General features: G+C 41.1%; 1 pseudogene; it reads left to right on the top strand.

Annotated features, from left to right (window-relative positions):
* The window catches only part of CYP2J90P (cytochrome P450 family 2 subfamily J member 90, pseudogene), a 32,865-nt pseudogene extending 7,437 nt beyond the window's left edge, over positions 1-25,428 (top strand).

The following is a 25,428-nucleotide window of genomic DNA, read 5'->3' as shown; positions in this document are numbered from 1 at the left end:
CGGGGTCTACACAGGCCACTTTCTCTATTAGATAGGAAGGACTTTGATTAGGGACTGTACAGTGTACTCTGACTGGTGTTTGCTCATCCCTGCACACATGTGCATGGTCATAAAGACACCCACATGCTCTGTCCCTCCTGCCTGCCCCACTCAACTGTCTTACTGTGCACTCATTCTCACATCCACTCTCTCACTGTCACTAAACTCTAAGTTCTTAGAGCCAAGTCAGGGTCACGTGTTTGTCCTCAAATCTTACATAATTCCTGGCAAATTCCCTGCCCCACTCAAAAGCTTTGTCACTTTGGCTGCGTTACTTCAGTTCAGACTCATTTTCATTTTCTGAAAGATGAGGAAAAAGCCTTACTACCATAGGGTGGTTATAGGATTAATGAGATAAAACATGCGGGAATTTGGCTTTCTGTGACCCCGAGTGCCTTCTCCCCACATGTGCGTGGGTGCTTGTTCTTTCTGCCACGATGAATGCACATCCATGGCCCTTTGCGCACAAAGCTTGTTGATTCCTTGACACTTGCTGAGTGGCTGTGCGCCTGGACCAGAAAACAAAGCGCCTTTCACACGGCTGCTTTCATTCTTCCCCACAGAACCCTTTGAGACAGGAATAACTTTCTCCCTTTTACAGATGGGGAGCTGAGACCCAAAACGTGAAGCGACTTTCCAAGAGCCCACAGCAACTGAAATGCAGAGCCGAGATTCTGGCATCACTCCAGCGCTAGAGAACTTTTCTCCATGCCTGGTCCACCCTGTAGTGCACCTTCTGTTGTCGAGCACGTGTTTCTATTATCTATGGCCAGTGTAGGAAGGGGGCGTTCTCTTTGATTAAACAGATGATATGAGTTACTAAGAAGTCCCTGCTTGCTACACAGACTTATACTAAACATATCTCAGCCTTGAGTGGGGGTTCGGATGTGCTGAATTCTCTCTCTTGGCTAGACTCTAGGATGCTTAAAGTTAGAGACCTTATTTATATTATTTCAGTTAGATCCTCATGCCTTGCTCTAGTGACACATGCTGGATGCTCACTCAATTCATGCTGGGTGAATATATGAATGGATGTTTATAAGGAACCTTGCACATCCTGAAGTGAATTGACTCTGAGTCTTCTTCAAAGGAGAAGAAAGGAAATGAAAAAATTCCCATCAGACCAAGTTGGGCACACGCATGTTGGTATGTGCATGTTCAGCTGTGACTACTTAACTGTTTTTCAGTTTGTAAAGAAATATGGGAACCTTGTCAGCCTGGACTTCGGATACATGTCTTCCGTTGTTATTACTGGATTGCCCTTGATCAAAGAAGCCCTCATCCACATGGACCAACACTTTGTGAACCGCCCTGTTTTCCCTCTCCAAGAACGGATCTTTAAGGGAAATGGTAAGTTTCTTGGTCAGTTGAAGGTGTGTGTTTGATATTCTTATCATCTGTCCAAGGTGCTTCTGACTATGATTTTCCAACAACCTCTAAGAACCAGCCACATAATAAAATTCCTGCCCTTAACAGAAGCCCACATTTCCTGATTGAAGTCACTTGCTCAGAGGACTTGACAAGGTCAGCTATAGTAGAGATTTGGGAGAAGCCGCATGACCTGCACAAACTCACACCAGATGCTTTTATAATGAAGAAACCACATCACCCAGTTATGGCAACAGAATAGTCGATGTGTTCTCTCTCTCTCTCTGCTGTCCCATTCCAAGCCTCTTCCCTTAGGAAAATGGATGTGGATCTGCTTCCTTCTGCTGCTACTTTCTGTCTCCAGCTCCTTATGCTCTACCATGAAGGTCGTGCTGACCAGGGATCTCGAGCCTTCTGGTCACTGTTAGAACAGGTTGGCTGGAGTACTTAAGATTATCATTAAAGAAAATCAAACATTTAAAAATTGAAATGAAATTCCAACTCTATGACTCTGTCAAAGCACCATGTTGAGATTATTCCTAATTACTATTTGAAATGTCGAATCAATTAATTCTCTATCCAATCACTAAACTATCTCCCATGTGAACACAGTGCTGGGCATTAGTGATATAACAATGAGTAGAACAGATACAATCTACGTCCTTATGTAACTTCTATTAAGGGAGAAAGACAGTATCAATCACTTATAATACTCAAAAGCTTGTGGTGTTATGAAGATAAATGCAGGATGCACTTATGAGGGGCAACTAATGTAATCCTGGGATTCAGGATAAGCTAATTTATTGAAGTAAAAGAAACAATCAAGCAGTGGGACAGAATACAAAAGTCCATGAAGTGTAAAGGACGGTGACTTGAGGAATTGAAAGGTGGCCAATGTCACAATGAGGGGGATTAAAAGGAGATAATTAAATGAAAACACATCTGCTGCCTTGGCCAGGGATAGTTCATGCAAGTTCTTACTAAGGATGCTGTTTTGATCCTAATAACAACAGAAGTTCTTGAATGGTTTTAAATATAGAAGGAAATTATCATATTAACTGTGTCCATTTTTAAGGCTCATTTAGACTGTCATTTAGAGAATGGACTAAAAAGAATCAGAGACTAGTGTAGACTTTTAGGTTAGAGAAAGGGGTACCTTGGATTTAGGGGGTGGTGGGAAATGATAGTAGGTTAGACCAGGATAGCGGCAGTGAAGACACATGGATTCAAGACATCCAGGAGGTGAGCCTATAACACATGATGGCCTAGATGCAGGGAGAGTGAGGTGTGGAGGTGACACCCAAATGGGTCAATGATGGAAAGAAGGAACACTTAGAAAAGGACAAGGTGTTTGCTTTGGTTGGGCATGGGTAGGGATTTGTATGGAGAAATCATGAGTTCAAGCAAGGATATGCTGAGTTTGAAATGCCTTTAGGTCAGCAAAGTCAGGCAATTGTATTAATAGATATGGGGCTAGAGCTCAGGGACAGCAATAGATGGTCACTATCAACAGATGCTATTTAAAGTTTTAGGGATTGATAAGATTTTCCACAAGTGGAATATAATATGAAAAGAGAAGAGACTTTAGACCTAATTTTGAAGAACTCCTGTAAAGCCTTTATTTCCCTTTAATTATATGGACTTTATCTTATTCATAAGTGCATTCCTAGCATTTAGCATGACATGAGTATCTAACATTACTTATGTGGCTAATAATCAGCGCATGGGCTTTAGAATTAGGAAGACCCGAGTGTGAACACCTCTTTATCTGTTTTCTAACTGCAATCTTAGACAATCTAAAGACGTTCACTTTATCCTCTGTTTCTCAGGTTTATCATTGGTAAAATGGGGTGGTGGTGGTAATAATCGTACCTCCTGCACAAAATTTCTCTGAGTACTAAATTGCAGAATATATAAAATATTTACTAAAGTGCCTAACATCCCAGGAGTCGGTTAAGTCCACTACTTTGGGGTGCTTTCTCTGAATGATTTTCAAGTGCATGAATAGCCTTCTCCTTCCCCCCATTGATACAACATCCTCATATCATTTGTTGGATATTCACATTATAGAAGCACAACACCATAGTATTGACTTTCTTTTTCCCAGGATTGATCATGTCCAATGGCCAGGTGTGGAAAGAGCAAACAAGGTTCGCCCTGACAGCGCTAAGGAACTTTGGTCTGGGAAAGAAGAGCCTAGAGGAACGCATTCAGGAGGAGGCCCGCCACCTCACTGAGGCAATCAAGGAGGAGAATGGTGAGCATTTCATAGGACAGATGTAGGAGATTGTGGCCAATTCATTCCCTGGGCAGATATTTATGCAGTGCCTAAGTGCTTGTTCTCTGCCCAGCACTGTGCTAAGTATTCAGCATAGAATAGTGAACAACAAACCATGAACCTGCCCTCAAGGAGTTCTAGAATTAAATGCATGAAGATGAGCAAAAAACACATTACTGAATTTAAGTCCTGGTCATCAGTTTGACTGTGGCATTGACTGAGCACTTGCTGTATGTCAGCCCCAGTGAAAGGTGGTGTGGCCAGGCCTTGTGAATGGTTCAGTACTAGGTATGTCCTGTGTCAGAGAGTGTAGACTCTCAGTAGGAACTAGAACAAACCCATCTTGTCCTTCCTCCTCCTCCAGGACAGCCTTTTGACCCTCACTTCAAAATCAACAATGCAGTTTCCAACATCATTTGCTCCATCACCTTTGGGAAGTGATTTGAGTACCAGGATGGCCAATTTCAGGAGCTGCTGAGGTTACTGGATGACGCCACATATATGAGTGGTTTAATATCTTGCCAGGTAAGGCAGTTCCTTTTCTCTATATTGATCATGGACATTGGGGCTGATGTCAGACACAGATGGGTCTTTGCTTTTAGTTTTTTTTGTTGGTTGGTGTACATTGGGGAGAATTGCAGCTAGAATATATCCTTTTTAATTTAATTTATTACAAAATTATTTGAAATCCATCTGTTGAGTCTAGTGTTTTTCATAATATTAAATAATTACCAAATTTTTACAATATGCAAAAAACATTTCTATCATTCACATAAAGGACACGATTTTACATGACATACATCTATGCACCTATGTGGTTCTTTTTGAAAAGAACAATATTGCCATTGCCTTTGAGTCCCTCTTCTCTCTGTCTCTCCCCAACCCACCCCTTTCCATCCTCTGTCCCAGGTACTCTTCTGTCTCTGCTTCCTCCTCAGCAGGTGGTTTTAGGATTCATCTGAGCTGGTTGCTCTTTTTTTTTAAAATGTGGACTAGTATTCCATTGTGTGAATGTCTATTGTTTATGTGTTCTGTGTTGATCAACATTTAGTTTTCTTCCAGGTTTTGGAAGTTATGAATAAAGCTGCCTTGAACATTCTTCTATAAGTGTTCTTGTGGACACGTCCATTCCTTGTTCCTGCATATATATGTGGACATCAAAGATGCCTAAATATTTCTAATCTGATTATGCTATTTATGTGCCCATCAACACTCACTATTATCAATCTTATAATTCACAGGGCATAGCCTTTTGGGAATGAAATCTCACTTCTTTTTTCGTGGGCCCTACACCCCAATTTTTGTCCCTCTAGACCCTTGAGTCTGTCAAAGACCATGCTTAGCTTCTTGTTCTCTTGGCTACATTCCTGAATTTGGAAGATATTTCTAGAGGAAAACTCACTACTAAGTGTTGAGTTTACCCCTGGGCTTCCTTCATCCTTTAAGCCTTATCCCTGAAATTCCCTCACTACCTTAATATGTATATGTGTGTATGTTTATATGTGTACACACCTGTGCACTTGTTTAATATTGGTGTTGTCAAGGTTGGACCTTGAATTACTGAGTCTACTATTGCCAAAATTTTCAAACATTCCTCAGTATTGAAAAAAGCACTTTATTTTTTAAAATTTCACACGTAATTACGAAAGTACAAAGAGTACAGTCATGAATCACTGTGTACCCATCAGTCAGCTCCAACAATGATCAACACATGACCAGCCTCAGTTTACTAGTATACAGGCCACCCCACCCCTGAAATATTTCGAGCCAATTATAAACCTCAATAATATGATTCATGAATATTTCAGTGTATATGTCAGGCCTGGCCTCTTGGCAGACTGTTGTCCGGTTCTTTGGCCCTTTGCCTGGAAGAATCACAATCTGGCCAGTGTGATGGGGTGATCGCAGGCAGGAAGCAGTTCCACACAAACAGTTTTATTGCAGAAAGGAAGGAAGCTACACAAAATGAAAATATGTTCCAGAGAGAGGAATGGTCAATCTCCATGAGTGAAGAAAGATGTTAAAGACTCCCAGGTGGTTTCCTTTTATTGGCCTGGTCCAGGGGAGGGCTTTTGGGAGGTGTGGGAAGGTACAAGGTGAATGATATACATGACTGTAGAGTGTTCTGTGTTTTCCTGCAGTACCTTCCCCTGATTGGTCCCCAGCTCCTCCACCCCTAGTAACGGTCCTCCTGGCCCGTATCTGCCACCTGAAGATTTGGTCCCTGCAGTATAATAGTATATTTCTAAAAGGACCCATTTAAACAAAAATAAAATATTATTGCATGTGAAAAATATGAACAATAATTATTTAATACCTTTAAATGCCCAGCCAGTGCTCAGACATCTATAGATGTCTCATATGTATTCTTTTTTTGCAGGGGGGTTGTCTTTGAATCAGAATCCAAGTGAGGCCCATATATCATATTTCGTTACTGTGCCTCTAAACTCTCATTTAATCCATGGCTTCCAAACCATCTTCTTCCTGGTCTTCACAATTTATTTATTGACAGAATTGAGTCATTTGGACTGTAGAATATTCCATATTCTGGATTTTATTGCTTACATTCCTTTGATTTTTAACATGTTCTTCTATTCCTGTGTTTTATATACATTGGTAAATAAATCTAGAGGATTGATCCCCAAAAGATTTTATTTTTAGAAAAGGTTGCTTTTTAGGAGGTACTTAATGTCTGGTTGTCCCATGTTAATGTTGATCAGTGGGTTATCAGTCTGATCTATTAAATCATCCTCCATCTGCTTTTTACCTAATGGTCGGAAAAATTATTCATGATCATTACCTACATGTATTATTTCTTTGCAGGATTCCAATTGGTGATTGTAATTCTTTTTCTCCCTCTTTTCAATTGACTTATGTTTACTGATTTTGTATTGACCAAATTGGAAAACTCAATATTATAATTAATCTTTGGATGACTTCATAGACAACCATAACATATGCAAATAACGGTAGCTTTGTTTCTTCCTTTCCAACATTTATCCATTAATTACTCTTTCTTGCTTCATTGTGCTGGCTAGAGTGTCCAGTATGCTAAAATTTTCTACCAAGATGGTGGATTGTTCTCTTTCTTGTTATATTCCTGTCAATTTTTACTTTATATCCTTTATGCTATGTTGATAGATACATATGTGTTTAAATCATTATTTCTTACTAGTAATTGAAACTTTAGCAATTATTTCGTAATGCTCTTTATGTCTATTAATATTTTCTTCCTTGAAGACTATGTTGTCTGATAATTGAGTATAGATAATTGTCTTTCCTTTGTTTAGCAAGTGGTTACTGCTCTCCTATCCTTCTACTTTCTATATTCCTATGCTCTTATATTTTAGATGCCTCCTTTTTAAACAGAGTGAAACTAGATATAATTTTCATATCCAATCTGAAAATCTTTGTCTTTTTGTTAGACCATTTAATTCCTTTTCTTTTAATCAAAATTATTACCAAATTAGAACTAATTTCTAATCATTTGTGATTTCTACTTATCTGTTCTTTTCTCCTTTTTTGATTTACTATGATTGAATGTTCTTCTCGTTTTACTTTTCCCTATATTCAGTTAGAAGATGACCAGAATTGTTCTATTATTTTAATCTTTACCTTAAAATTTTAATGTACATAATTAAACCACCAGCATCAAAATTATTTTTATCCTGTGCCAGAATAATAAAAATATTTTAGAACACAACATCTGATCAGTGATACAGACTACTAATGTCATGAATTTTACTTTGTTCTTTTTTTAATTTGAAAGTATGCATGATTATTCTGTTTTATGCAGTGAATGTTTGCTTATACTTACCCACATATTTGCCAGTTTGTTTTTTCATCATCCTATTTATTTTACAGCCTCCTCTTGAATTTCCTTTAGTGAGGGTCAGTAAGTGGCAAATTTTCAATTTCATTTATTCAAAAATGCCTTTAAGTTGCTCTAATTAGAAAATTTTATCTTCACTTTTTTTTTCCTCCTTGTATGTTGAAAATGTTATTCTACTATCATCTCAGTTCCTACTGGTACCATGGAAAGTCAGCTAGAAGTGTAATTAATTGTTGTTCCTTCAAATATATTGTTTTCCTATCTCTGGCTGTATTTAAGTCCTAACTCTCTTTACTGATTACTAGTTTCCCTATGGTGCATCTAGAAGTGGATTTGCTTTTATTTATTCCCGACAAGCATCTTACCTGGGAGCTTTATGTGCCCATCACACCAAAACTGATAAAGCAGTGAGCATGATTCCTGACATGGGAATAGGGCATGATGAATATGAGCTGTTATTACTGTCAAAGTTATTTTGAATTCCTTGTTTATATTGCTAGTCATGGTAGTCTCTAGTTCTGCAATTCTATTTGCCTCCTTCCTACTAATATACAGTCTAGGAGGTCATGAGAGGTTATTGGGTGCCCAGCTGACTGCTGAGTCCATGTCTCCGGGAAGAGAGCACAGGAGCAGAAAGGTAGGAATAATAAGCCTTTCTTGGAGTCTCAGAATATCCCAGGCTCCTTAATGGACAACAACACTTACTTTATCTCCATTAATTTTCATGACAACTCTATAAAGATGAAATGAAGCAACATAATGTGTGCAAGCTGGCATGGGGCTGTGCAAGCAGGTACAGAGCTGGCACCACAATGTCTCCATGATCATTTTGTTCTTCTCAATTAGCTCTACAGTATCTTCCCACGGATAATGGAATTCCTTCCCGGATCCCACCAAACTGTCTTCAGAAACTGGGAAAAACTGAAATTGTTTGTTTCTCAAATGATTGAAAAACACAAAAAAGATTGGAATCCTGATGAAACAAGAGACTTTATCGATGCTTACCTCAAGGAAATGGCCAAGGTGAGGAAACCAAGGTTGTTTCCTACATTTTGTCCTTAGAGGCAAAAAGGGCTACGCTAGTTTCCTATTGCTGCTGTATCAAATTTCCACAAACTTGATGCTTGAAATAGCACAGATTTATTCTCTTACAGTTCTGGATGTCAGAAGTCTGAGATTGGTTTCATGGAGCTAAAGTCAAGACGTTGGCTGGGCTAACTCCTATTGGAGGCTCCAGAGAAAAATTAATTTTTGTAACTTTCCTGGCTTCTAGAGGCTGCTAATATACCTTAGGTTGTGGCCCCATCCTCCGTCTTCAAAGCCAGTGGCATAGCCTCCTCTCTGCCTCTGGTCTCTGTTTCCATCCTTTTGTCTTCTTCCTCTGGCTTTGACCCTCTTGCTTCTCTCCTATAAAGACTCTTCTCATTACATTGGGCCCACTGGGATAATCCAGGATAATGTTCCTATGTTAGAATTTTTATCATAATCCCATCAGCATAGTCTCTTTTGCCATATAAATTAACCCTCAAGGTGCCAGAGCTTAGGATGTGGATGGACATGTTTGTGCGCCATATCTCTGCCTCCCATAGGCGAGTCAAACCCGAGCAGTATTTCAGAAAGTGTAGGGTAGCATTAACTCAGGACTTCTGAGGCAATTAGAAATAAAGATGGGGGTTAATGTAGATGACCAATACTGCCTTTCATCCCCATCCTCTCCCTCTACCCATATGTGAGGGGCTATACATAATAGGGAAAATAGGAGTTGAGCCTCAAAGCTTTCTTTTTTCATTAGTTGGGTCTGGGCCCAGTGGCCCACCCCTTCTGTCATCCCCCACTGCAGAATGCAAGGAAAGCTGCGCTGGGTGCCACACTTAAACCTTAAGGCCTGAGTGGGGCTTTGCCTTCCCCCTTCTCCTGATAGCATCCACTTTCTAACATCATAGACCGGAAGCCAGGTTGGGGAACACATGCCCTTTTCCACCATGACCCCACTGGCAAATATATGCCACTGAATTAGCACCATAATCTTTACACATCGATTATTGGGATCTCCTCATGGAGTGGGCAGAATGGTGGATTTCTTTACCTCTTATTTCACCTTATTGGCATAACATTAATAGAGCATTGTCTTCTGCCAGATGAGGAGATTTTGCTGGCTTGATGGTGTGCACCTATGAGACCATGAATATTAAAAGCAATGTTGGACAAATGGAAGATTTCAGGGGACCATTGTAAAGAGGACGGGTTCTCAGGAAAAATGGTTATGCCATCAGAGTGGTTCTAATTGGAAAAGAAAAGTTTGAGGGGACAGGACAATTGTTCATAAGACGAATTCTGTGTATTATTTCTGTTTCCAGTATGAACATGTGTTGGGTATTTGCTATGTGCCCTCACATCTCACATCATTCATAATGTCATCCTAAGAGATGTGTATGGTTATTTCCATTTTATAAAATAGAAAACCAAAGCACAGAAAGGTTAAGTAACTTGCTTTGGGCACTATAGCTGCTAAGTGAAGTGGCTGATACTGGAAGCCAAATCTGTCTTGTTCACATCCCACACTCTTTCCACTGGACTAACAGCTTCCTTCAAATTACAGACATCAGAAAATAATTGTCCTTCATTTTCATCTTCCCAAAAAGCTTCTAGCACTTGGGGCAAAACAATGCTAATGATATTGCTGTAATAATTCCCTGCCTCCTCAGGAAGCCAAAGGGAAAGTTGTTTCTTCTGGGGACCTTTCCTTCCAATCTCCCTCTGAGGGTGAAGACCCTGCGTGTTATGGTAACAAGGAATCCTGCAAATAAACCAACCTGTAACATTAAATATTGTTGTTCCTAGAATGCAGACAAGGCTACTTCAAGTTTCCATGAAGATAACCTCATCATTAGCACTCTGGACCTCTACTTTGCTGGAACCGAGACAACTTCTACGACCCTGCGCTGGGCTTTGCTTTACCTGGCCCTCCCCCCAGAAATCCAAGGTGGGTGTGTCAGTGTGCGTGCCCCGCCCAGGACACAGTGATGCTTCCTCGGATGAACTGCTGAATGTTGGAGTCAGAAGAGAACATGGTGGAATGGAAGAAGTAGTAGAATAGTCAGGAGGTAATAGGGACTTGGGAATGGGCACATTCTTCAAATTGTCAGAGCTGTGATGGGCCCAGGTAATGCAAATATAAGATAATACCTCAAGAAGCTCAGAGTCAAGGGGGAAAACAGTGAAATGAGTCAACATCCTGGAAACTTCTATGTAAGAGTTCCATTCGCATGTGAATATCTAATGCTACCCTTCCCATCTTTTAAGTAATGCCTTCCCATTTCTTCTTGATAATGTCCAAAGTCCTGAGCCCAGTATATGATCCCTCTGATGTGCCCCTTTCTGCCTGACCAGTCTCTGTCCCACCCATCCCTCAGGGGCTTCCTCCCTGCACTACATGCCATTGTCTTTGCACTGTCATTGTTTATGCCTCTGTGTCCAGACACCTGCTCTTCTCTCTACCAAGAACGTGCTTCCCAATTTCTCTACATAGTAAACTTGTACCTCTTCTTGAAATATCTGCTCAAATACTCCTTCCAAAGATGTTTCTCCATTGCCCTGGGAAATTATGAGCATTTTCTGCCTCTAGAGATGATTCAGTTTGCCTCCATTATTGGGCTTGTCCCACATTATTTCTATAGTTTCCCCACAGACCATGTCCACTCAAGGGCAGTGACTGTTCCCATCATTTCTCTTCCTTTAGGTTCCAGAACAATTTGAGCACCTGAGGGATGGGAACTGTTATGATACAGTTTTTCACATTGTGGGTAACACTTATTAATGAGGCATAAACTCAATTTAATGGATCAGGACTAACTATTTTCCTTAAGATAAATATAGAAAAGAAAAGATCAGGGTGTTTTCCATGTACTAAGGGTAAGTTTGTTCATGGAATTTTATATCTTCCATATATCAGTGCCTAAATGTGTGCTTTGTATGTGTGTATATACACGTACTTGCATCCTGAGTCATGATGTAAAATGCATTTGTAACTGTGGATTACATTTTTAAAAAGGTATAAAAGCTACTGTTATAGGGTATAGATTTGGCTTATGAATTGAGGCTCCAAAATAACAATGGATTAAATGACAGAAGTTTACACTCATGTTCATAGCAATAATGTTCACAATAGCCAAGAGGAAGAAGCAACTGAGTGTTCACTGATGATGAATAGATAAGCAAAATGTGGCGTATACATACAATGGAATATTATTCAGCCTTAAAAAGGAAGAAAATTCTGACAACAAATTTCCACATGCTACAACATGGACAAACCTTCAGAATATCATGCTAGGTTAGGCTGATTACAAAACACAACTACTGTATGATTCCACTTCCATGAGTTGTCTAGAGTACAAAATTCATAGGAAGGGAAAGTAGTATGGTACTGGCTAGAGGGTAGGGGGAAATGGGGGTTGTTTACTGGATATGGAGGTTCAGTTTTATAAGATGAAAATGGTCTGCAGAATGTTTGTATAGCAATGTGAATATATTTAACACTTCTGAACTATATACGTAAAATGGCTAAAATAGTAAATTTTATGTTATGTATATTTTACCCTGCTTTAAATTTTAAAAAAAATAATCAACAGAAAAAAATGATAGAAGTTTATTTCTCTCTCAGGTAAAAAAAATCTAATCTGGACTTTGCAAAGCACTTCGGGTTTCAACTCCTTCCACTTGTTGCTGTTGTGTCTAGAGTGATTTCCTTGCTGGCTGTCTCTAACATGCTCCTACTAGGGCTGCCTTTCCACCCTAGGAAGGGAAAAGGGGGAAACACAGACCCTTCCTTTAAGGGCTTGTTCCAAGGATTAATCATTACTTTTGCTTACATTCTATTGTCCAGAACTGAGTCTCATGGTCACACTTAGTCACAAGAGAATCTGGGAAATGTACACTTTAGCTGCACAACCAGGTATCTAGGGAAAATCTTTAGAAAAAGAGAAAGAAAAGATATTAGGGAACAGCCACCACTTTCTATCATTTGTTGGGTACTCACCTACATCAGTTCATGAATCCCAAAAGATCCTTAAGATGAAGGTAGATTGAGCCTCATTAATCAGATGGGGAAACTGAGGTTCAAAGTGTTTAAGTAACTTGTGTCAATAAAGTTGTAGAGCAAGAGTTTGCAACCCCAAAGGATATATGTCAGGTCCCAATATACACTCTTATGTACCTCCTTGAGAAATTACAGTCTATACTTGTGCAATGGTCTGAGTATTGGCACCCATTCCCCCAAATTCATATGTTTTAGACTAATTCCCATGTGTTTATATTAGAAGGTGGGAACCTTTGGGAGATAAGTAGCTCATCTATGCATCAGTGCCCTTATAAAAAGATCTTAGGGAACTGACTTCCCTTTCCACCATGTGAGGGGGTAGTGAGAAGGTGCCGTTTATATGCCAGAAAGTGGGGCTTCACCAGACACCAAATCTGCTGGTGACTTGATCTTGTATATCCCTGGCTCCATAACTGTGAGAAATAAATTCCTGTTGTTTATAAGTCACCCAGGTAATGGTATTTTATTTCAACACCCTGAATACACAAAGACAAGATCCCTTCTACAAGCACATTGATCCTACTTATTCCATTCCTTAGCTGAGCCCGACTCAAAGAGAGTTATAGAATTGGCAGTTTTCTAAAAAAGCCCTTTGAAAGACTAAGAACCCTATTATTTCTTTGTGGTCTGATCAGTAATTGAAATACAACAAATGAGATCTTAGAGACCACTCCTACATCTGTAGATGAAAGCACAAAAAATAATGAAACTTCTTCTTTTTCAGAAAAAGTACACACTGAGATTGACAGAGTGATTGGCCAGGAGCAGCAGCCCAGTGTGGCCGCCCGGGACTCCATGCCCTACACCAATGCCGTCATCCACGAGGTGCAGAGGATGGGCAACATCATCCCCCTGAACGTGCCCCGGGAAGTGACAGCCGATAGCACCTTGGCTGGGTACCACCTGCCCAAGGTGAGCAGGCACTCCCAGCCTCAGCTCTCCAAGCCACTCTACGAGATGCTGGAAATAGGAACTTGAGAAGTGACATGTGTTCTTGTCCTGAGGAGTCGTGTGAATGGGGAGAACGCTGTGTTACAGCTGATATAATACTAGATTTTTCTCCATGTGTGACCTTTAAAATGTTAGTTTAACTAGATATTAAGTGCTGTTGTGGGGAGGGGAGGGGGAGGATTCTAGCCCAAACGTGTTTAGGCAAAGACCGGCTTTCCTTTGCTGTGGGGCTCTCAGCATGTTCACTATGCTGACCGAGTTGTGAGTGTCTGTGGGCACAGCAGGCAGCAGTTCTAGGGCAGACTCTGCCACAGGTGCCTTTGCTTTGCCTTGGTAGAGCATCTCACAGGACTAGGGACCTGGCCAGACTGAAAAATTCTGCTTCACGGTCCTGGGATTATAGAATGTGAAAATGTGAAAGGACATTTGACACCACGTGGACCAACATCACATTCATGCTCATGTTTCTAACATTATATCCCCACAAGTATTTTTCTAGGTTTTATGTACAGACTCATATTGGGGAACTTCCTATCTCACGAGGAAGCCAATCCTGGTGTGTACAGAATTAAGTATTAGAAAGGAGAGAACGGAGGGAACACTAACGTCTTACTCAGTTCTCAGTGTAAATCTGTAATTCCCATTTTATGAATTGGAGATCAAGGCTCAGAGAAATCAAATTTGCTGGGATCTCTCAACTACAAAGTGGCAAGATTTGGAGATTCAGAACCAGATCTATTCTTATGTTTTGTACCACATCATGCTCTCTCACCAGGAGTTGCTTTTCTTTGATTTTAGAAACATCTCCCTGCAATGTTCTCAATTGGTCGCTGTTAATGTCATGTCCTGAGGAAGGGACTATGATCTCACTCCACCTGCCACTCTTGTGATCTGCGCACATAGCTCTCCTTTGCCCTCTGGAATCCTCTCCCCACACTGCACCCTTACAGTTCCTACTCTTGCTTCCTCACCACCTTCACCAGCCTCTGTGGCTCTACTCCAGTTTGTCTAAGTCCTTCTAAGTATATCCTCTCCCGATAGGAGAGGATCTCAATATGTTGGAACAGAAGAGCTTGCCCATTGGATTCTGCTTGGTAACTTTCCCTTTACTATATATCCTTACTGAATGACCATCTTGTGGATAAAGGCTGAGGTCTAAATTCCCCAGGTGCTGTTTGCATTTTTCTAGCAATTCATTTAACTCTAGGGAACCAGCCCAGCTCAATAGACTTCTACCACTGAGTTTTAATGTCAGCTTTATCAACCATCCCGGGAATGGAGAAATCGAATTAACTATATGTTACAGAGGCTAGAGCCATGGCTTTGACATCAGATTGACCTAGCTCAAGTCATAACTCCACCCTCTCCACTGTGGGACTCTGGAAATGACTTTTAACCTCTCAGAGCTTCAATTTCTTCATCTATAAAATCCATTTGGACCTACCTCATGGGATCCAAAACTTAAGATGAGATCATGCATGTAGAGCATTTAACCCAGTGCTTAGTATAGAAAGTACTCAACTTGGCAGTTATTTTTTATTAATTCAACAAATATTCATTAGGCACCCAAAGTGCTCAGGACTGGAGTAAGAACCCTGAGCAAAATAATCATGCAACTACATCCTTACAAGCATGCTAACTGCCCACAGGAAAGAACTCACTGGGTTCTATACAGGTGCAGACTGGCAGGAGTGGTCTGGGAAGGCTTCCAGAAGGAAGTGAGGTTTGAGCTGAGGATTAAAGGATGATTAAGAGGCAGGTAGCTCAGTGACAAAGTGGGGATGAATGATCTTCCTGGCAAGGCAAACGTGTAAAAAAGCACTGAAATTTGAGGACAAACAATGTGTTTGAGAAGCTGAAATAAGGCCACCATAGAGGGAGCACAGGCAGGGGTGGACAGTGGCCCAGGCAGGGCTCAGGCAAGGGGGCTTCACCCTGAGAGTGATGAGAAGGTGCTGAAGGGTCTCGAGTGTGAGGGCTGAGCCTGTGGCTGATGTCCCTAGATCATGCTCGAGGTTCACTCTGCTTTCAAGGCATGGAGCAGATTGAAAGGGACAATAGGATGTGGGCACAGCTAGGGGCTATTACAGGGAAGTGCCACCCTAGACTAAGGCGGTGGTGGTGGGCATGGAATACAGGTGACAGAATCAAAAGAAATTCAAAGTAAAATGGACCAATCTCACTGATGGGTTGGATGAAGGCAGAGTGGGGGAAAGGCTCACTCTGGGGTTTCCTGGCTTTGCTAGTACTTGCCTGGCTGGAGAGGGCTCCCATCACTGGGCTGCCTGATGCTATTATTGGACCTGCTATGGGGCGTGGGGGCAGGGTACAGGTGTTGGAGGGAAGAGAATAGGAGAAACACAGGTGAAGGCCACGTCCTTTACCCGTGTGGAGCTGCTGCAGTTAGCACTTTATGACCAGTTCATGGAGAATGTGGACGGAGCAGATGTTGCCTTATTCTTCCATGCATGCATACATGACCCCTCCCAAGATCTACACCGACCTGTCTCTGCACGAAGATCCGTTCTTCACTCAAATGTAGCCAGATTTTTGTGGTAGAATTCCCAGCAGGCAAATCTAGTCTAACTGGTAAGCTGTCTTGTGCAAAGTGGTAGTATTGGGGTGGGGAGGCAGCTGATGTAACTGTGAGTACATTGAGGAGGGTGAGTCAGGCCCTGGCACAGATGCCCAAGGACCACTGGCCCCCTGAGTGGGTATGTTGGAAGGATTAAGCCTTGAGTCTTTGCTGCCTTCTCTAGGGGACTATGATCATGACCAACTTGACTGCGCTGCACAGGGACCCCGCAGAGTGGGCCACCCCGGACACGTTCAATCCCGAGCATTTTCTGGAAAATGGACAGTTTAAGAAAAGGGAAGCCTTCCTGCCTTTCTCAATAGGTGAGTTGTAATAGACAGTCGTGCGGGAGTCCAGAATCCCTCTCCCAGCCTCCCCTGCTCTTCTCCCTGCAGTCCCAAAGTGTGCAGATGGCCCCGCCCAGCACCACTCCATCTCCCTGTTGGTTGCTGCACCAAGACCCCCTGGCTGGGCAGTGCTCAGCCTGCCCTTCCTTCCCACGCCCTTCTAGCCTCCGCTGGACATGTCAGCTTCCCTTGTGCTGTCCTCCAGATCACGGGGACAGACACCTTAACCCCACCTGTCCCTCACAAAGAGGGGGACATCTGCCATCTTAATTGAGTTAATCTCCCAAGATCATTTTAACGGATGCCCATTCACACAGACATAGAGCTGATCTACAATAAGGATAGAGGGAGGATCAAGGGAAAGGGGTTATTTATCCACACTGAATATCACTGACTTAACTAGATTGGGTTCTGCTCTATAAGCACTTCCTGAAGACGTCCTTTTGCTTTTTTTTTTTTAATTTTAAATCTATTTAATACATTTTCATGGAAAACAACTTGAAAAGTAGGAAATAGGGTGCTGGGAAAACTCTTTCTGTCCTGTTTGTAAGCTAATAATTTCAAAAGTGTTTTTTAACACTTCATAACATTATGAAATCAATAACAAAAATTTTTAGTATATTCCAGGTGTTGAGTTAATATGTTGCATAAATGTTTTCAAATAATTTCCCATTTTCTTATTTCAAAAATATTTCTGGACCATGTATTATGTGTCAAGCATTCAGCCCTAAGGATGTGACAATGAATGTATGAAACAGAAAACAAAACAAAACTGCCCTCATGGTGCATTTTTTCTAGTGTAATCTACAAGGTTCAAATTACTATCACCACTTACAAATAAGGAAACTGAGGCTTAGCGAAGTATGGAAATTAAGTCATAAATTTCATGTGGCAGAGTTAGTTCTCAGTCACAACCAGCTTTATCATGAATAAAGCTTGTGTTCTTCCTAACAGTATCTACTGACAATAACTAAATGCTACACAGAACTCACACTGTGGAGTGCATTATAGTTTTGCTTATCACTCACTTAAAATATGTGTTGATTTTCTAAAATAGTATCATTGTGCTTCTGATGACACTATGGCCCAGAAAGGGATGAACTGGAGTTTGAACTTCTATCCTTGTGACTACAAAGCCCCTGTTTTCCCACTGTGCTGTGCTGCCCTAATTGTGTAGGCTGATTCTGATTATAACCTATTTGTCCTTCTTCATCTGGTTCTACGTCACCTTTGTTCACATTGAACAAGTCACTGCTAGTACAAAAGTAGATATAAGATGTTGGAATTCCTTCCAGTCTTCCTGCCTATTAATATAACAGTTTCAAATTTTTTGTTACAGCAAAAAGTTTCAGCTGTATATTTTAATTATTATATTTTTTTCTTGTCCCTCTCCTGTATCACATCCATGAAATGCTGAAATACTAGAAATGTGACCCTTTGTGCATTCCACAAAAATGCTTTGCCTAGTGCTTGCTGCACCTGTGATGAGAGGAATCTCGTTACATGTCAATGGCTTTAAAAGGAAGAAGGTTCCTATAGGCTATACGCTAAGTGATTTCTGGATGCCTCTCCTTCCTATTATGGAAGCCTCTTCCTCATAGTGGCTTCCTGTCTCAACCTGCTAAAAAAAATTTACTCCTCTGCATTAGCTGTAGTATAAAAAACCCAAAATAAACAGAACTACACACAGTGACTCACTAGTGCTTTGGTACTGAGAATTGTATTACACCCTGCTAATTAGAGACTTGATGTGCAAGCAAATTATCTCATTTAGTCTTTACAACAACCCATTGTAAATAATTAGGCAGGAGATGGATTAGTGTCTCCTTTTTTAACACAGGAAGCTAAAACTAAAACAGAGTTATTTTTTATCCAATATCATATGGCCAAACAATTGGTAGAACAGCACCTAAGACTCCAGTTTTTGTACTTCTAGTCTAGGGCTCCCTCCAGTATACCTAGAATGTAACTTACTTCTCCATTTACAGGCCTCTCCACTTTAAGACTCACTGATTTCATTCCATATGTATCAATTAACACATTGGCATCAGGGCATTTGGAGCCCCACTTGACCTGTGTACAGGGGAATGATTCCCAAATTCTGACTAACTCGCACCAACCATACCTCTCCTTTGTTTAGAAGCAATGCCTTTTGATCTGTGCCCTTGCATAGACTCAAGCACACTTTCACTCAGGTCATCATACGCATGCTGACCCTTCATTTGGGTCCTCACACATATACTTTGTCCTCTCAAACACTCAAGCAAACATACACAGTGCAGGCACTCTTGCATTCCAACAGGAAAAACCACTACTTAGCAATAAACACATGAGACTGTTGTAGAGTCCATGAAAATTCTGAAAGATCTTACTCTTGCCCTGTGGATGTACAGTACATCAAGTGTAACAGGATACTCCATTTTACTATAAACAGATTTATCTGCTCTCTTTGATTACATTACAAAACAAAACCCGAGCGTCGAACTCCTATATTATTGCCCTAATGTATGCACAGTTTCAGCGACAATAATCACAAAATAAAACAAAAAGTTGCACACATATCTAACTGTTCTAATCTGTGAAACATTTTACGATGTTTCTTAGGAGAAATTGAACATTTTATAGCCTTTTATATATTTATTTTAAGACAGGTGTTTGAAAATCTCAATGACAACCATATGGGTCATCAGGACTCACTTGAGTGAGTCAAAAACCTGAACGACGCATATATGCACCATCCAATGCAAGTGTGTTAATATATTGCTATATAACAAACTGTCCAAAACTCTGTGACTTGAAACAAAAACCACGTGTGATTGCTCACAAGTCTACAAGTCAGATATGTGGCTCTTCTGATCTTGGCTGGGCTCTCTTCATCTCTCTGATCTCTCTGATCTAGGCTGGGAGGTCAGCTGGCTGTAGGCTCATTGAGGATGTTGTCAGCTGGGACAACAGGACACATTTTATGTTATCTCTCATCCTCCAACAAGCCAGCCTGGCTTGTTCACATGGTGGTGGATGATGTCACAGGAGTGAGAATGGAAGCACACAGGCTTCTGAAGGTCCAGGCGGAGAATGGGCACAATATCAAGTCCACTGCATTCTTTTGGCCAGTGCAAGTCATGAGGCCATTCCTAATTCAGGGGGATGGGAAATTGCTGTCACTTTTTATGGGAAGAGCTATGATGTCACATTGCAAACGATGTGGATCCAGACAGGAGGAAATTGGAGCTGTCTGTCATGTTCTCCCCATCTCTCTTCCTGAGAATGAAATTCAGCAGTTTGGCTGGGGAGTCCTGCAGAAGGTGTGATGGAATGAGGGCCAGTGAAATGGAATAAGAGACAGGAACCTGAAGAAACCCAGGGGCTAACAAAACGTCAGCACAACTGTCTGGTTTCTCCACAACGCCGCCATCTCTGACACACAGTGGCTTTTCCTCTCTCTTGGTGTAGCACTTTCTAAAGACAGCCTCCCTGGAAGAATGAGGTGTGGGCAGCTGTCTCCCTTCTCCTTGGAAAAATGACCGGGTGTGGAATTACTACATGTGCATAGTCTGCACATTTCTATTTCCTTTTCCTCATTTAAATTCTTCCTGATTGATCCATCAAAGCAGCAGGCAGCTTCATGAAAGGCAGGAGCCTAGCTCCTCATTTTCCAAATAACATCATTAGATCAGAGGAGATAGGATTGGAAAGAACTTTGCCAGAAACCCAGCTCAGTTCTCTCATTTTACTACTGAGGCAATTGACCAGGTGGGTTCGTGATGGCCAATTAGTTGAAGTACCACAGACAGGGTACAAGTATCCTTTCATCCAGGCGAAAGGTTTGAAATCTAATAGTCCTAATTTTCATGCTTTTAAAAGCAAATTCATACCTGCTATCCTATTGGGATCCTTGCCCAGCCATTTAACACAGAAGAGAGATTATTTCATGTATTTGGCAAGTGAAGTTTAGCTCTGTGAGAATGAATGGTTTACTAACAGTCACACAGGTAGGCATTGATGGAACTAGTTCTTTTAACCCTTGTTCCTGACTTCCTGGGTCCAGCTTCATAATAATATCTGATTCTTCTAGGAGAAGCTTGGATATTTACAATATGCTAATATGATATCATTTTAAACAAGTTGCTAATTATGCTATATGTGGTGGGTAAAAAGATAAAGATGAGGGGAACAGAGATGAATTAGACATATGCTGGTGGGAAACACAGGCACACAATAATAAAATGACATAATCATGAAGGACATTTACATTTATTAGGCACCATTGAATGCACAATTTAATTTTATTTCCTCAACAAGTTGTTACTGGAAAAGAACCAAATTTAGGCATGTGTACATTAGTAAATTTGCAAGAATATTTAATTACATGGCAAAACTCCAAAGTAGCAAAAGCAGCATATAGACTTAACTATGGGGAATAATGCCTGCTATGGAGTCCAGGGGAGTCCTTACTAGGACAATGAGAAAACATGGCAAAATGTTTAAAAAGGTTTTGTCTGGATTCTGAGATTACACATATTTTTTATTTTCTTCTTTATAGTATTTTTCCTGCTTATTTTCTCTTTTTGCAGTGGATATACATTACTTAGGGAGGAAGTAAGCTAATAAAATGCACACGGGAGAGATGGTGGTACACACTGGTGTCAGGTATTTCAGCCCAGGTGTGGGGAGGAGGATATTCACTCAAGGAAGGGACAGCAGTAGCCTAGAGCAGGTCTCAGAGCCCAACAAGATGAGGAGGGGTCTGTACGGTGTGGCCTTAGCAGTGATCGAAATGAGTTAAATGGAAGGTATACTGACCCAATGAGTAAATATATTCAGGATATAGGAGCAAGTAAGAAATAGGGAAAGGGAGAAAGTAGAATGAACTCTGTGGTATTGGATTGCTATTGGGGTTAATTGATATGAACTGAGATTTTTAATAGATATAGAAATATAGATATAAATATGGGGATATAGACACACATTTGAATATATGCTCACATACACCCATATATTCTCCAGCTCTGCCCACTAAGATGACCTAGGAGCAGCACCATCTGGAGTGCACTGAGCATGCCTAATGCCCAGATGTTGATTTCTATATATCTGTATGCACTAAATGGAACCAGAACTTTTTGGAAAATGATGGATTTGTGAGCTGGAGAACAGAAAGTATAAGATAAACCTGATATATATTGTGCCAAAAAGACAGGAAATGCCAGCTTGAATGGGCATCCAATGGCCAAATATGAAATATTTTGAGCATCAAAACAAGTAATGATAGTAACAGATTTTCACCATTTGAATAAAAATAGGAATCCCATGAATCCAAACTTATATAAATCAATGGCTGAATAAATAAATGGGGAGGAGTGCAATTTACTATCAAGTAATTCAGTATAAATAATCTCTATTTATTAGCAAGTTTATGTATATTTGAATTTATTTCAGAATAAAAGGCACATTATGGAAAGTATCATAGTAAAGAAATGTAATGTGCAGAGACCTATTTTACTAACCCTGCCACCCAAAAAGTTTTATTTAAAGGTTTTCTTTTATTTTTTATTTTCATTTTTTAGGGACAGTTTCTTGCTCTGTCACCCAGGCTGGAGTACAGTGGCATGAACATAGCTAATTGCAGCATTGAACTCCTGGGCTCAAGTGATCTCAAGGCTTAGCCTCTGGAGCAGCTGAGACTATAGGTATATGCCATAATGCCCAGCTAATTTTTTCTACCTTGTGTAGAGATGGGTTCTCACTATATGGCTCAGGCTACTCTTGAACTCCTAGCCTGAAGCGATGAATCCCACCTGAGCCTCCCAAAGTGCTGAATTACCGGAGTGAGCCACCACACCTAGCCAAAGTCATCCTTTAAATTGTATTCTTCTGTGATTACAAAATTAACCATGTCAAGTTAACAATAAGCTATTATACAGCTAGAAGGTTTACTATTATCTAGGTGACATTTTAAAATACTTTACTTTTGCTGTATAAATTATTAAATTATTTGACACTTTTGGATTCAGTATGTAGCCCAAACAATATATAAAATAAAGTTCTCATCATAAATACACATACATTTTCACTAATGCCTACAGAGTTTGCTTAATTTGCCCCAATCACATGGCTACAATGTAGGAGGAGTAGAATTGGACCTCTGTCCTTCTGATTCCAGTTCACCCACACATAACAGGGAGTGGGACGGGACCAGGGCAGTGCCAAGTGTGAGCTGTGGAGAGCAGGACCCAGCCTCAGGCCCCACTTTAGAAGCAATGGCTTGTATGGGGGCAGGACCACCGTGTATCAGAAGGACTATGCAAAGAGGGAGTCTGAACCAGTTCCAACATAGAGGACCATCCATGCCAGTGAGGACTCCATGATTAAGGAGGAGAAGGTGGCATAGGAAAGAGATGACAAGAACGTTAGAAACCCTGCTCTGATAGTTACTGAATTATATTTTGGACAGTTGCCTTTTAAGGATTGGTAGACATTAACACAGTGTTTTAATTATTGTTTTCTTGTCTGATTTGGTGTTTTTTTGTGTGAGTTTTTAAAGTCCTTAGGCTAGACACTTTGTAGGTTAGTCCTCCTTCCAGTTCTATGGTCCCAAAAGTTACACCTTCATCCCGCAACTACACCTGGCTGACCTCTGAAGGCATTTGGCTTTGTGAGTCGGGATTTCTGCTTCCTGTGCCTGGGTGAACCCAAGTGGTGGTCAGACTTACGCTGCTGCCCATAAAGCCCTTCCTCAGCTCAGGATTTACAGGTTGTGGCTGAGGATCCCAATCCCTGCTATGCACCAGTACCACCTGGGAGGACAACTCATGTTTTGATTTTGTCTTTCAGGAAAGCGGGCATGCCTTGGAGAACAGTTGGCCAAGTCTGAGCTCTTTATTTTCTTCACTTCCCTTATGCAAAAATTTACCTTCATGCCCCCAAACAATGAGAAGCTGAGCCTGAAATTCAGAATGAGCATCACCGTCTCTCCAGTCAAACACCGCCTCTGCGCTGTTCCTCGGGCGTGACATGGCAGGGAAGAAATGGATAAAGGGAAGTAAGAAGAATGGGCATGTGTTCTAAAGACACTGGTCACTGCAGAGGTGTGAGGGGACATGTGGCCCTGGGGAAAGATAAGAAGAAATGGACTGCGAGGAAACTATATCCAAATCTGAGCTCTGCTGTCTCATCTGAATTGGCCTTGGGAAAATCATTTCTGTGCTGAACAATTTACCTTTTCATCTGGGAGAGAAAAGTGGACAATGATTCCTTCCCTAAAGAAAGTTCTTGTGAGAATCAAAGGAAATAATGGCCTTTAAGTGATTTGTAAGCCATAAAGCACATCACAAAAGTTACAGCAGTAGTGTGCCTCTGCCCAGCTTCCATTGTTAGATGTGTATTTGCTTCTGGCCTGCTGAGAGAGCTCAGGTCAAAGTGGTGCAAAATAGTAAATAGGATTTAAAAATGGGCCCTCGGAGCAGCCACAGAGGTGATCCCTAAAGGCTGTCTCATTTGCTCCCACTGTGCTCATTTTATTTTGTTCATGCCTCAGAGTGATTCTCTGAGAAGTTAGCAGGGCAGGTATTGTTCCCTATTGACAGAGAAAGCAAGTGTTGTTGACGCAGTTTCTATGGATGACGTAAGGAAACACTACCATGGCCTTAGATCCAGGGCCAAGTAGAGTGTGTCCCCAATAAACCAACCTGGGAAGCAGGTTTGGGGGACAAATGTGGAAATATTTTCTGTCCTTAAGAGTACCTCTTTGCCTTAAATATTCCCTCAGGTACCAATTCTCAGGCTGTTTCACATTGGATTTATCTATGTGGTAGACATGATCTTTTCTTGCAACTAGATTCTAAGGTTTTGGTGGGCCCTGGGAGAGTATTTTCTAGCAGGGAATCAGGAATGTCACATACCTGCTCAACCCTTCTGGGTTTAGCTGCTGAGGGGAGACAATGCTCATGAAGAGAAGGGCATTAACGCTATACTCCAAGGAGATTTGACCACAGTGCCAATGCAGACAAACAAACAAAATGCCTGGGAATCTGGGCTAACGCTTATAAAAAGATCTCTGTTTTCCTCAAAGTGGTGTCTTAGTCTGTTTTCTGTTGCTATAACACAATACCTGAGACTGCATAATTTACACTGAAAAGTTTATATGCTGATGGTTCTGGATGCTGGAAAGTCCAAAAGGGCATGGTGGCAGCTTCTGGCAAGAGCTTTTGTACTGTGTCATAATATGGTAGAAGAAAGGAAGGGCAAGCAACTATGTGCAAAACAGAGAAAGCATAAAGGTGCCGGACTCACTCTATGGCAGCCCATTCTCTGGATCACTAACCCACTTAGGGGGAAATGACATTAATCCATTTGTGAGGGCTCCACCCTCCTGACTGAAAAACCTTACATTGGGCCCCACCTCCCAACACTGCAGCATTGGGTAACAAGTTTCAATAGAAGCTTTGGAGGGGAGAAATACCAACACCATAGGAAAGTGTTTAGACCTATGTAATTTCAGTAGCCTAAAACACAGCATGCCATGAAGCTATGGTGCTTATCCTTCTTGTTTCTTGCGATTCAGAAAAAAGCCAATGCAACTGGCACTGTGAGAATGGGAAACAGAGAAAACGAATGGGGGAAGGTGTTTGGCTGGAGCCAGCGTAGGTTGGCTGAGACAGCCAAGAAAAAAATTTGTCTGGAAGAAATGGTTGGATTTTTAATGTGTGGGTGGAGTCTTTGGTCCTTATTGCCTGTTAGAAGGAAGAATGGAAGTGAGCGCCCCATGCATGTGCACTTTCTTTGTAAACCACTGCAAAGTTGCATCTATAGAAAACAGGTCAAGTGATAGTCTGAGAATAGAACCAATTAAATCAGGCCTTGAACTTGGACTTCCTAAACTTTCAGGACCTTGTCTTCCATTTTTCCCCCCAATAAGATCACCCAAGAAGGAGATTCAAACGAAAA

This window comes from Microcebus murinus, chromosome 2 (assembly GCF_040939455.1).
Source record: "Microcebus murinus isolate Inina chromosome 2, M.murinus_Inina_mat1.0, whole genome shotgun sequence".
NCBI classification, from domain to species: domain Eukaryota; kingdom Metazoa; phylum Chordata; class Mammalia; order Primates; family Cheirogaleidae; genus Microcebus; species Microcebus murinus.
This window is presented reverse-complemented; position numbering and strand designations above follow the sequence as displayed.